The following is a 13,887-nucleotide window of genomic DNA, read 5'->3' as shown; positions in this document are numbered from 1 at the left end:
CTAAGCAAAGGAAGTAACTAAAAGTGACCCCTTTGGAGACACTCCACTTGGGCTGTGGGGAAGAAAAATTTCCAAGTGTAGGAAGGCCAATCATTACAAAACTATTATCTATAAAGTGCAGGCAGCCCCTGGTTTCCTGAACTGGTGAGGTTCCAGAAAGCTGTTTACTGACTTCACTGGCCCCAGGAAGCAATGTCACAAATGGGGCTGGTTTCCAGATGAGACCTCCTAACAGCTCCAGCCCACATTCTGGGGGCAAGAGATTATGAGGGACAAGAGAACATGGTAGGTTCCTCACTCCTTTACCAGATCCAGTCATTCTGCAGCAAAGCTCTGGATCAAAGAAAGTCTTCAGATAGCATTCTCCCTTCTCTCACACCTCCACTCAAAGCTCTACTCTTTCCCAGCCTCTTCGCATGTCCGTCAACTACTCAGTCCTGCAGCAGCCCCTCAGGCCCAGGTCAATGCCCCAAATTCTACAGATAGAGCTAATTCATTCTCCTCCCACCAACTCCACCCACCCCAATCAAAATGTATAGTTTTCTATCCAGGAACGAGGAGGAAAGAATCTAACTGAATTAATTCATGCTAAAGTAGGAATGATCAGTCCTTAAGGATCCAGAAGACAAGGGAGTAACTTTTAAAGAAAATACTCGTTAAGCCAAATGTGAAGAATAACAGCCCATTAACAGTGACAGGGTGGGCGGGGGGCAATGAATATATATTGAGAGTTTACCATTTGCCAGGAACTCTCGCTGCTTCACTAGACCCTCTAAAGGACACCGTCGGGTAGGTATGTTATTCCCCCAGTTTTACAGTAGAGAAATGTGGGATTTGGAGAGGCTAGCACCTTAGTGAGTTCTGAACACAGTCTGCCCAGTCCTCTCTCCCCCATGGCAAAGTCAACCAGTAGGATCCCCACCCCGGGGGTAGGCAGCTCGCCTTGGCCATTCTTCCTTTGCATGATTCCTTCTCTTTCTTTCTACTGAAACCGGAGATCCTCTAAAGGCAATTTTTTTCCAGAGTGTGACAGTTGGGACAGCAGAGAAACTGAGGCAGCAATGGATGAATACTACTAAAGCATATTTGTATAAATGGAACTGCTTCTATGCGGGGTGTGAATCAGGACCTGCTCATATACTAGACCCTGTGAAAGGAGAAGATAGTATCTTAACTTCCTCAGTGTATTTATCCCCAGACAGTATAACTTCCTCAGTATCTACCTGTGAAAAGTATGACTTATAGGTTCTTTTCCAACATTCTAGGCCTCAATTAATGAGACAGCATTTAAGTTAACTCAAGTGTTATCATTTATACCAAAGCTGACTTTAAAACTACTCATCTCAGGGACGCGTGGGTAGCCAGTCGTTAGGTGTCTGCCTTCGGCTCAGGGCGTGATCCCGGCATTCCGGGATCGAGCCCCACATCGGGCTCCTCTGCTGGGAGCCTGCTTCTTCCTCTCCCACTCCCCCTGCTTGTGTTCCCACTCTCGCTGGCTGTCTATCTCTGTCAAATAAATAAATAATCTTTTAAATAAATAAATAAATAAATAAATAAATAAATAAAACTACTCATCTCTTACTATGGCTTTACAATAGTATAGAAAGGCATTAAAAAAAGGAATCTGACATACTTTTTTATTCTATACACTATGCTCATTTTACATTAAGAACACAGGGCTGCTATGAGCCCTGTGCCCCCGGCCAGTAGCTAGATCCAGCAGCTCACAGATCAGAGTTCTAGGTGCTCAATCATTCATCTTCCCAACTGCTGATTATTGACAGAACCCCAAGTGCACATGGGAAATTTCTGCTTGCCCTCAGCAATATTTTTTTTAATTTTTATATATTTATTTAAAAGCAAGAACAAGAGAGAGAGGGAGCACAAGCAGGGGGGAGGGGTAGAGGGAGAAGCAGACTCCCCACTAATCAGGGAGTCCATTATGGGACTTGATCCTAGCACCCTGGGATCGTGACGTGAGCCAAAGACAGACGCTTAACAACTGAGCCACCCAGGCGCCCCGCAGCAGTATTTTTTTAATAAAAACAATCCCACAGGGTTTATTGTCATCTAGTAATAAAATGAAGGTAATCAAAACAATGTGAACAAATGTTTTAGAACTACACTCCCAACAAAGGACATCCAAAAAAACAAATTACACGGCCTTCTCAAGAATTTCTCACTTCGCTGATCACTTCTAGTCAGAAACACTTTGGAGCAGGGTAATATTATCTCCTTTCAGCACGATCTGACCCAGTTGTTTTCTTGACTTTGTTTTAGAATGAATCCCTTCTGCATTAACTAATACAAAGTTTGTGCACTCACCAAAACCAATGACACAGCCCTCTATCTGCAAGTCCACTTGTTCATGAAGTTACACCTGAATCTGAGATCTATTTTGCAAGTATCTGAAGATGAGGTGGATGGGCTGCACCATCACCTTCTGTGCTTTCAGGCTCTGGCCTACCACATGCCATGGTGGAAGCTGACGAAGTCCACATGCTACTTCAGAAAATGCCCACAGCAATCTGATTTGCCTTTAAGGACATGCTCTCTCCCACTTTCAGTCCCCGTGGTTTAGGTTGGATTCCCCTCACTCTGGGACTCCAAGGTACACCCATGACCTGGCCAAGCACCTCATCCCCTGGCCACAAGGAGTAGAGTAAGAGCCCAATCATTCCAATGAGACTCACTCCAAAGAACTGTGTGCCAAGGGCTGCTGGAGGAAACCACCTGAGCAAGCTGCCCAGAGCCAAACAATTCCGAGGGGAGGGGCAGAGACGGAGAGAGCTGATGGCATTGTTTGAAGCTCTGCATCCAACCTGCTCTGGGTCTTATGAGGAGCGAGCCAATATACTCTCTGTTGAAGCCATAGCCACAAAGCGTTGAGCTTCCGTCACTTACAAGGAAAGGGTCCTGAATAAGACATCTCTGTGCATTCCTGCCCACTTCTCCCAGATGTTCGCATTATTATGATGGGAACCAGTGTGTGCTCCTGAGCCTGGACCACCTGGCAGAACCTGAGGGCCCAGCCCCAGTAGCAGGTGCATCTCCTGGCTCCTGGCACACCAGGCATCAGTTCTGCAGCAGGAACTCACACTCCCTCCCGCCCAGCTCCACCCGCCCTCCTTCTCATCAGCTGCTGCCCCAAGCAGAGAATCAGGCTTTCAGGCAGGGAGCTCCAGGTTAGGTCTATAGCTGGTTTCTTTTAGAGGGAGTTAAGGGTGATTCCATTTGTCAAGGCCCAGAGCACACAGCACAGATCCACGTCCCTCTGAATTAACCACCTCTTAGGTTTGAGAACTGCCTTCTAACTTAAACAAAGCTCTCTCTTCAAAATGTCTTCAGGGTATGGGCTTTTACCTTTTCTAGCACATTTATTTCTAAAACATGGCCATGGGATCACTGAGAGAAAATGAGTAGAGACAGCTGAGGGGACAAAAGTCTATTCACACTAGTACTGGTGCAAACCAGACCAACAGCAGTTACCATGAGGTAATTGAGCCTCTGTATCTCCTATGAATCCCCACGGTTTTATTTAGTTAACAGTGGGGGGTCTACACTACGGTAGTGACATTTCGCTTTTGTGTATATTTACTATTTCCCCAACTAAGAGGACAAATTTCTGGAGGGCAGGGGCATGGGTCCACAGAAGCTAGAACAGAGACATGTGAGTATAGCTCATAGGCAGCAAACATTGACCCCTGAGGAGGATAACTAAGAGGATTCCATACTACATCCTCTAGTAAAGAAATCTTGCTTTTCAGTGGTTCAGTCCCAAAGAAGACTCTATAAAAGGGAACAGAAATCAACTTCCAGGAAACAGAACCCAATATTAACAATAAACTCCAGTTGTGACCAAATTAGGGTTCCAATTTTATACTGGTCTCAGTAAATGCTGCAGGCCACAACTGGCTTTTTATTTCTGGGCACATCTGCTCATCTTTTTAGGAAGCCAGTCTATAGTTCTTTCCTTCTTAGAACCAATCCATGTCCCCTGCAAGTTTCTGGGATAAATAAATATAAAAGGTCATGGACGAAAATTCAAAGACTCGGGTTTTGATTTTTTTGTAGTGCTGATGGAGCCATCTTACTTCATGAGAGCTATCACTGAGTCTTCCTTTTAACCCCAGGGCACTAACTGAGGTTTTTGGAGTCCATGGGTTGAAAGTCATAGACTTCCTCACTTGAAGGTGAATCAACAATAACGGATTTGCGTACATTTGTATTTCTTTATGAAGAGAATGCAGGTCATCACCGTGATTGGCTGGGGAAGTCAAAGCTTGATTGGCAGGCCTGACTTGGGCAGGTCTTGGTATAATTTCTGAGCCCTCATTTGCTGGACATGCTAGAATCCGTACCCTGGGCTTTCATAAAGTAGCAAACAGGCTACTAATACTACTACCTCAGGTTTGTCTGATGGACTAGAGTCTCAATGAGAAGTTTTTGTATTTTTGTATTTCCTTTTTTTCCCTACTGTAACATGGCACAACAAACATCACGGTGAGCTTTTATACCCTTTAAGCTTTCCTTGTTGTTTAGGCACTACTGCCAATCTGTTTCACAAATGTGAATATTGGTTGTACATGAAAATATAAAACTTAGGTTTTATATCTAAGAAAACATATAGGAAAATATATAACTTAAATCTCCTTTACCATGTTTTAGATCTGTTCATCAAGCAGTCTTCCTAATTACCCATGATTATGCTAACAAAATAGATTTAAATGTACGCCTCCTTACAGAATCTCTTCCCAAGGTTCTTCATTTTTTTCCCCATCCTAAATTCAGGAAAGACATTGGAAGCTCACAAAATATGTGTCTTCCATAATTTACCGCTGTAATATCTAAATCACCGGGCTTTATCTCATTTTCATCTCTACTTAGGCTCGGAAATGTGCTGTCTCTTAGAATCTCTCCCCTGAGTACTGACAAGGGGAGATTAGATTGCATTTCCTGCCTTCATTTACCTTCCAATAGTGCACAATAAAAAGGCAATAGGAAGAATGAAATGGCTTGTTTTTCCAGGGGGAAAGATATTTTCATCTACTAGGTACTTCGATTTCTTACAAACATTTCAAAAATACAACACCTTAGGAGAGGGAAGTAGCCCCAATCAACATTTCTACCTCTTTACAAACCAGGTCTGTGAACACAATGTGGCCCCTTGGGTAGCAGCAAAGAACAGCTATTCTCAGACCAAAGCCATGAACTTCCTGAAGACAGTTCTCCTCTTCATAGACGAGCATCTGAGCTCTCAAGAGCTCCAACCATTCCAGACTGATCCCCATACCTTCTTTTTACCGAATTCCAGCTGCCCAGGCAAATTTTCTCTAAGTGCCTTCCATTGCATTGTCCTGTGCCCAGAACTATCTGCCACATTCCTTGCTTCCTTCTGCTCCCCCAAATCTGGCCAACTCCTGTTCATTCTTTGCTTCTCATCCTAAATGTCACTTCTTCGGGGAAGCAGTCCCTGCCCCCTCCTTCCTGCAAGCTTAGGTTGGGACCACTTAAAATTGATGCCTGTAGTTCTCTGTACTCCTCTGACTCCATTATTACGATTATAATGGAGCACAATCTGTGTATTTTAGAAAACTGTAATGGAAAATTCTCCTACTAAATCATAAACTTTCAGAGAGCAGGAATTGGTATGTCTTCTTTATCAAGGTATTAACAAGATACCATGTCTACCATAGGGTTGATATTTCATAAATATGTGAGGAAGGGAGAGAGAAAAGAAGAGAGACAGATTACCAAAATTGTTGGTACTATAGCAGAAGAAAATGTTCCAGCTACATATATACATCTGAGGCTGGTTCATTATACAGAACATTTAACCAACTCTTTTCACCATTCCACGACATCTAGAAGAGCCAGCGCTCGTGAGCAGATGGAGCAGCTTCAGTGTGGAGGAGAGCCATGAACCATGGCAGCAAGACTCATGAGTTTTGGAGCCAGCCACTTACTCACGCACAAAAATCCCAGCTCCATCACTTACCAGCTATGTGACCTGAGCCATCTCCTCACCCTTTCTGAGCCTCCACGGAATCATCTGTAAAATGAGGCTCAGAGCTCTAGCCTCTTTTAGAGTTGTCTCAAAGGCTAGAAGAAATAATGCCTGTGAAGCTCTCATGACTAAGATTTTGGTGCCATTATTATTATCATCAAGAAACATTAGAAGTCATACTAAATTCACAAGATATTATATCTTGCCTTTTCCTTGTTAAAGGAATATACTCCAACCAGGCATAGTCGCCAGCAACTAGTTGCTAAGAAAACAAGCTGTTTTCCTGTCCAGAGATCCTAACACCTAGACTAACTAGGTATAGAACGCATAGCTTCATTTTTCATAGGCATTTAACAACATGATTGGAAGTCCAGATACACGCACAGAATTCACAACAAGAATGTTCTGAAAAATATTCACTTACGAGCTCTCAGAACTGAGCATGCAAAGAAACACACTAACCCATTCACACTTACTCATCTTTCTGGATACTTTCCTCCAACCAAGAATGGCACATTCTTCCAGTTGTCTCTCCAAAACAAAGTTGAGACTCAGACCCTTTGGTAAGACTGGTGTTAAAGTAATGCCAGAATCAACCATGAATCAGTGGTTTGGGTACCAGTCATGTACCCGGTACTGGTGCACCGATGTGGCCTTGCTAACCAGTGGAGCGGGGGGTTTCCAGAAGTTACGGCCCTGGCAGAAATCAGATGTCTGTTACCCAAGCTCTGCCGCTTACTAGCTATGGACAGAACCTGGACTGTATACAAGTTAGCCTCTCTAATCATTTCCCAGGTATAAGATGCACTAATAATACCTCTCTGTCAAAACTGTTGTGAGCTTTTGAGTGAAATAATGCACATAATCTATAATGACTATGTGAAATACCATATAAAGAGCACCTAGCAAATAAATCAATTTCATTTCATATTCTTTCCCTAATAGAACAAGAACAAGAAACAGAACAAGAAAGCCTTGATGTGAGAAGACAGGGAAGGCTATAAAACATAGATAATACATAATTATAAGGGTCTCATAACTTATAAAGCATTCCCAATGACAATACCAATAAGAGAAATAGTGGCGATGAGCTAGCGGGGTTACCTGATGAGGAAGAAATTTTTTTAAAGCAAGACTGACATTCAAAGTTGCTAGCAATATCTTTATCTAGCAGTCTAAGAGCACTAAGAGGACTTAGCACCAGGAGAAAGTAAGTGGGAGAGCTAGGATTATGCCTGACACCAAAATCTTCTGTTACATAAGGTCTGTCTTTATTATAATTACTTGTTATGAGATAACCTTCAGATAAGAAAGACGGGAAGGAAACGGCAGAAGAGCTGTAATGTTACTACTGAGATGGGGGAAAAGACAAGGTTTTAAAACTTCATTCAAACTTCCCCTGAAGTTCCATATCCCTAGGCCAGGCTCCTCAGCACAACCTCCTTCAGAGAGCCTTGCCTTGTATCTTCCAAATTATGCTGATGTGTGACTTTGGAGCAGTCCCTTAAACTCCTATAACTCAGTTTCCTCATCCAGAAAATGCAAAAGGTAATAAACCTACTTCAGACAGTATTGTAGTAGAAATGAGCTAATACATATAAAGCACCTAGACTAGTATCAATACATAATAAATACTCTGTAGGTTTAGTAATTTTTAATAGTAGGTATAAAGAGTCATTTTAAAATGGCACCAGGGTGAGAGGCCCCGGGGTTCGTGGGCCACAGGTCAGAGGTGAGAGGCTACAATTACAAAGACAGCCCAGCCCGGGTGGGCGGGGGACACTCAGCATGTCCTACCTCATGTGACCTAACTTCGGAAGATGGAGCGTGTGCTGCGATTTTACAAAAGTTAATTCAAATGCAGGGTCGTAAAGCCAAGCCTTACTGCTAGGAAGAAGTTAATGGGCACTTAAGTAAAACTAGTTTGCACGACCAATTTCTAGCACCAAATACAAACAAAATTTGTGTAGCTACTAAAAACTCACATTGGATTCATATGCCTAAAAGAAAAAAAAAAAGATTTTAAAATATGCAATGGACACAAATAAATACCCCATTCAGGAGGCTATCCAGATATAATTAAGAGGATGAATAAAGTGACAAAATGGTATAAGAACATATTTTCAAAAACAGTCAGTAAGGATCGGTAGCAATATTAACAGAAAACAGAACATTTTTTAAGAAGCCAACAAAAGCAAAGGCCTAAATCAGTTATTCTCTGACTTGTCTTTTGAGGTGATTTCACAAAACGAGCTTCCTCATGAGTATCAGGAGTATCCTCAGATGAGAACACATCTTTCCAATCCTAAAGGTATCACTTTTGCTCTAATTAAAACACGAACTGTATCAATAAAGCAGCTCACCAAAACACCTCCCTATTTTTAACTGTAAGTATCTATTTGTGAGGGTAAAGCCAGGCCAGGCTTGAAAATACTAATGACAAATAGTGGTTATTGTGATGTCTAGGTTTCAAAAGATTAAGGGAATAATTCTTTCCAAAGGTGGCTGTAAATAAGGTAGATACTTAGGAAAGAACGATCATTCTGCGGAAGAAAAGCCATTCCTTATACATTAGTTCAAATTCAAAGTAAGACTACTCATTCCCTTTGTAGAACACACCCCATAGTAAGCCACGAAAACTGTCTGCTGATTGGTTTTTTCTTCTCTCTCTTTGCTTGAGCTGGTTATTATACAACTACTCAGACTACATAGACTTAAGCCGGTTGTAAAGACAATGCTATCATTGAAATACTATCACATTTAATTTAGAAGTGGAAGAATATTGGTGTGCTTGGCTGGCTCTGTCAGTAGAGCACGAGATTTTAATGTCAGGGTCGTCAGTTCAAGCCCCATGTTGGGCATGCAGCCTACTTAAAAATAAAAATAAAAATAAAGTAAAATAAAGTAAAATAAAATAAAATAAAATAGTAGAAGAATATTGGAGTTATGGTCATCTTTGACTCCAGGAGCAAACAGTGTGTGTGAAAGAATAGGTATGTTTATACAACATACCTGGAGAAGACGTAACACTGTGTGTGTGTGTGTGTGTGTGTGTGTGTGTACAGCATATGTCAAAGCAATACAAAATGTCAAAACATCATAGGAGCTATTTAAACTTCACTATTAAAAAATTATAAAAGCTTCTAATAAATAAAAGCGCCTGACTTTCCTTTTTTATTTTCCCTGCCCATGTTCCCAGAAAGAAAGAGAAGTAAAATAGCAGAAAGCCAGGGAGCAGCAAGGCAGAGAATGAAGAGCCAAGAGCTACATAATACCCCCACCCAGAGAGTCCTGTGAGAGGTAAACAGCCTAACCACTGTTGGTAATCCAAAATACACAAAAATCCCCTCCTAGTAAGTTCCATACAGTTCTTCCTCTGTTCTGGCATATACCCAGGGAGAAAAAAAGTTCAAGTCAGAGAAAGTAAAAATGTCAGGCAGAAAGGAATAAATATAAGATCACTTAACAAAGCTCCGTCTTCCTTGAAAAGAGGCAGAGGGCATGGGGCCTGGGAAACTGGAAAATGCAGGCTTCCCTCCATCTCCACCTGGTTCCCATCTCACTCAGCTGATCCCTACAGAGCAGGCCGGAGAGTCAAAAAAACACCAGCTGGGTCTAGAGTAAAGGAATGCTGCCTAGGGAGCCAAAGGGAGCAGGAAAGGATTGAGGGGTGACAACCAAAATGATTAAGTAAATGGTTTTTTTTAACTTGAAACTACAGAGTTGAATTGGCATGTATGCAAAGCCAGTCACAATCACAGCTGGACTCCAGCCCTGTTCCTCAGCTCTGGCTCCTCTTTAAAAGCAGAGGGGAGCAAAGAGGAGAAGGGGAAGGTGCAGTCCACGCCTGCTCTCAGCCAGGAGACAGCGGGGGCCATGCTGAGTCAGGGTTTCCCACCTCTAGGGAGCATGAGGCTTGGCAACAGCTCTGCAGTGAGAGAGAGAGAGAAGAGAGAGAGAAGCTCTCTCTCCAAAATCTATTCCAATCTCAAAAGATACTTTAGGAAAACACTTAGACTTCTAATTTGGTGTGGTGAAAACACTATTTAAAAGCGACTATAGAAATGCTGGATTTTTCTGTTACGAAAAGCTATTTTACACTTCAATAAAAAAACAGAAGTCAAATATGGCTTAAGGGTCTAGACAGAATATGGTTTCTATTTTGAGAAGATACCTATTTGCAATTTTCAGAAATTGATCATTTGCCATGCACAGATCAATCTTTCATCTAAGAAAACAAACTTTAATATGTTTGAAACACAAAACACCTCAAGAATGAAAATTTCCATTGGAGCCCATGGATTCTAAAACTTTTCATTTTAACTATTTCATCAATATTTAGCCACTCTGATACCAGGTCCATAAGAATCTATAAAACAGAGTCATGTGGGAGGTTTTCTTGTTTTACCTGATTTTGTTTAACAAACATGTTTTACCCTTTCTCAATTACTCCATTAACACTATTTTCAGTGCCTAATGCTGCAGAGAAAAGGAAAACTATTTTATTCAGGAAGAATTCAAAGTAACTATAAAGAATATGAGCTATGACGGTAAGTAGGTGACAATCTGGTACTCAGGAGCCTGACATCCCCAACCATAAATGCAAATTCAAAACTCAACCTTCCCTCTCCCTTCCCCAGAAAAAGACTTTCCAATAAAACCATTTTTTTTAACAGAACCAAGAAAAACCAAAGACATAAGTAAAGGGGAAAACATGGTGTGATTATGTCCTTCCACTCTCCTTTCCCTGACGGTTCAGCCAAATCACTGGTCTTTCAAATCTTTCTTTCTTCCCATCCCCAAGGTCAAGTTACTGCCCAGCTTCCGGCTCCCCCTAGGACTTCTGTGGTTCCTGCTGCTAATAGTGCCTTCTGATGCTCACCTGACCCTGCTTCCCTTGCTCAGACACCTCCAGGGTTCTTAACATCCAGGTGCCCCGGATGCACTGCTCAGTGCCCACAGTCTGGCCACAGCTTCATCTTCACCTCTACTTCCCAGTACCCTCCTTCCTGACCCCAGGCCTCAGTCCACCATTGACTCCCATGTTTTGAATACACAGCACACTTATTCGCCTCCGTGACTGTGGCAGTATCTCCTCCCTGCCACCACCACCATCTCCCAGGGTCCAAATCCCAACCACACTCCAGAACAAGGCAGAAGCCATCAGGTGGGAACACCCCTGAATTGCTGACACCAAGCCTACCTCTTACCTGCATCTACTACGCCCATTTGCAATGGAAGAGGAACCCCTCTTCTGGCTGAGGCTACCACTTCCCCTAGACTCTGGGGCCTACTCTGACCCATGCCCTGAGGTACGTCACCCCTTCATTTATCCCTCTGTTCTCCTTAAGTGTCAACCTCTCCCTCCTCAGAGGCTCCTACTTATCAACCCACTCCAGGTGATACCCATTAATAAACCAAAAATCTTCCAAAGATCCCATCCCAACTCTGGAACAAACTGGTTCCTGCTCTCCTACTACCACTTTCTTTTATCCCCTAAAGAGCCAAACTGCTTGGCTTCTTTCCCTGTTCCCAGCTTCTCTTTCTCACACCCCTCAGTCCACTGCATTCTGGCTTCAATTCCACCAGTCCTGACTCCAATATTTTGTAAAATATTGACACCTCCTATGTTCCAGATAACATATGCCCGGCACTGAGAGAGGAGAGGAGAAATCGGACCTGAGCTCCCTGAACCAGAAGTTCAAACTGATAGTTAAATTCAGCTCAGAAATATATTTCATTTGGACTATCATTTTAAAAAACATATTTTTTCAAATCATTTGCCAAAAATTCAAGGACCTGGAGATTTCACATGAAAATCCAGATTTCTAGCTTGTATTAAAGAATCTAGAAATTCTGGCAACAATGCTTCCTTCATGATATGACAATAACCTGTTGAAGCTGAAAAGCAGCTGCCCCTTCAATGGGGCAAGAGCTCCCTGGTTCACCATGGACCCCATCAAACCCTCTATGCTCATTTTCTTTTCTCTGATGGTCCCTGTGAGCAGTGAAGTTTCAATCTCTGTTCTAGACCAGTGCTGTCCACTAGAAATAAAAATACGAGCCACATACATAATTTTAAATCTTCAGGTAGTTATATTTTTAAAAAATGGAAAGGAACAGGTAAAATTAACTTTAATAATATATTCCATTTAATCCAACATATCCAAAATATTATTCTGATGTACAAGCACCATAAAAAATTAATAATGAGATATTTTACCTTCTTTTCTCTGTGCTAAGCCTTCACAATCCAGTGTGCATCTAACATTTTTAGCATATCTCAATTCGAATTTGCCGTATTTCCAGCGTTTAAGAGCCAAGTGTGGCTAGTGGCTCTGAGACAGCACAGCTCCAGATGCTTAATGATTCACCATGAAAATCATCTTCCACGTAGACAGAGGGAGAGAGAATTTTAAGAGGAAAGAAGAAAGCAGGCAGGACTGAGGAAAAGGGGGATAGACATTAAAGAGGAGGCATGGTGAGGACTTCAAGTTAGGAGGGAAGGAGGCAGGGGCACCTGGGTGGCTCTGGGTGGCTCAGTCATTAAGCGTCTGCCTTCAGCTCAGGGCGTAATCCCAGCGTTCTGGGATAGAGCCCCACATCAGGCTCCTCCACTGGGGGCCTGCTTCTTCCTCTCCCACTCCCCTTGCCTGTTTTCCCTCTCTCACTGGCTGTCTTTCTCTCTGTCAAATAAATAAATAAATAAATAAATAAATAAATAAATAAATAAATAAAAAAAAAAAAAAGGAGGGAAGGAGGCAGGATGACAGAGACAATGAACAGTGTTCCCCGAAAAGATCAGCTGTAGTCTAGCGCTCCAGGTATAAAGACAGCCTTCATAGGCAAATGCAATTAACTGGCAATGCAGATTTTCTGGAGGGAGGCTTTAGTGTTTCATAAATAGGCTCAGCATTAGATGTGGTCACTGTGAAAAGCAATTGACCAAAAGTCTGACCCAGAGTTCACACACTTGACATTCAAAAGGCAACAGAGTGGACCAGGCTAGTGAGGACAGGATTCCTGGCCGAGGCTGGGATTTTAACCTAGTTCAAGGGGATGGGTTTCAGGAGAGGTGGCAGTGATGCAGGCAGGAAATTATCTTGAGCTAAGATCCAAGCAGAGATCAAGACTTAGAGATCATAAGTGAGTGAGACTATGTCACAAGGTGTTGGAAATCCAGATGTGCAGTGCAACATCAGCGGTCAGAAAAGGAGAGCTGGGTGCCAAAAAAGGGTACCCAGAGTCAGAGACTGGCACCAAGAAAATGCGTCCCCGAGCCAGAGACCTCAGAAGTAGAAATCACTCCTCCATCCTCCAAGTGGATACTAGATGGTGGCCCGTTAGTAAGTGTCATGTCCTCCCTTCACACCCACGGGCATGACCAGGAATTAAAGTACAGTCTGAGAAAAGCCAAGCCACCAGCTAAGGAAGAGGAGAAGGTCAAATACATCTGCCAGACGTAAAAGGATTTGGAAACAAGAAGGCAGGAACATCATTATATAACTAAAAGTGCTTTTGAAACTTTTCCAGAGAATTCTGAATAGCTCTAGCCCATCCATTCATCCCTTCATTCACTCAGCAACCACTTATTGGGTAGCCTTCCCTCTACAATGCTGATTAGACAGGTCGATTGTACTAAGGTTTGCCAAATTCTACTCTAGCCGTGCTGGTGAAGGGAGCTCAGGCTTAAGCAAAATAGGGTGAGTTACTCATACTGACAGGGCCTCACTGAATAAAACCTGTGGGATTAGGAGTACGCAATAATCCCCACACATCCAGAGGTCCATTCATCTATCATGTGTTGTAATTTTTCCCAAAAGGATGAGAAACCAGGCTGGTATAAAATATCTCAAGAGACTGCACAGGAATATTATTCT

The 13,887-nt window shown here is 42.5% G+C and overlaps 1 protein-coding gene and 1 pseudogene across 10 annotated transcripts in view; both read right to left on the bottom strand.

Annotated features, from left to right (window-relative positions):
* Window positions 1–13,887, bottom strand: part of MCTP1 (multiple C2 and transmembrane domain containing 1) — a 506,242-nt gene that overhangs the window by 486,056 nt on the left and 6,299 nt on the right. The window lies entirely within an intron of this gene.
* Window positions 2,198–5,291, bottom strand: LOC121100639 (annotated as a pseudogene).

This window comes from Ursus maritimus, unplaced genomic scaffold (genome assembly GCF_017311325.1).
Source record: "Ursus maritimus isolate PB19 unplaced genomic scaffold, ASM1731132v1 scaffold_5, whole genome shotgun sequence".
Classification (NCBI taxonomy): domain Eukaryota; kingdom Metazoa; phylum Chordata; class Mammalia; order Carnivora; family Ursidae; genus Ursus; species Ursus maritimus.
This window is presented reverse-complemented; position numbering and strand designations above follow the sequence as displayed.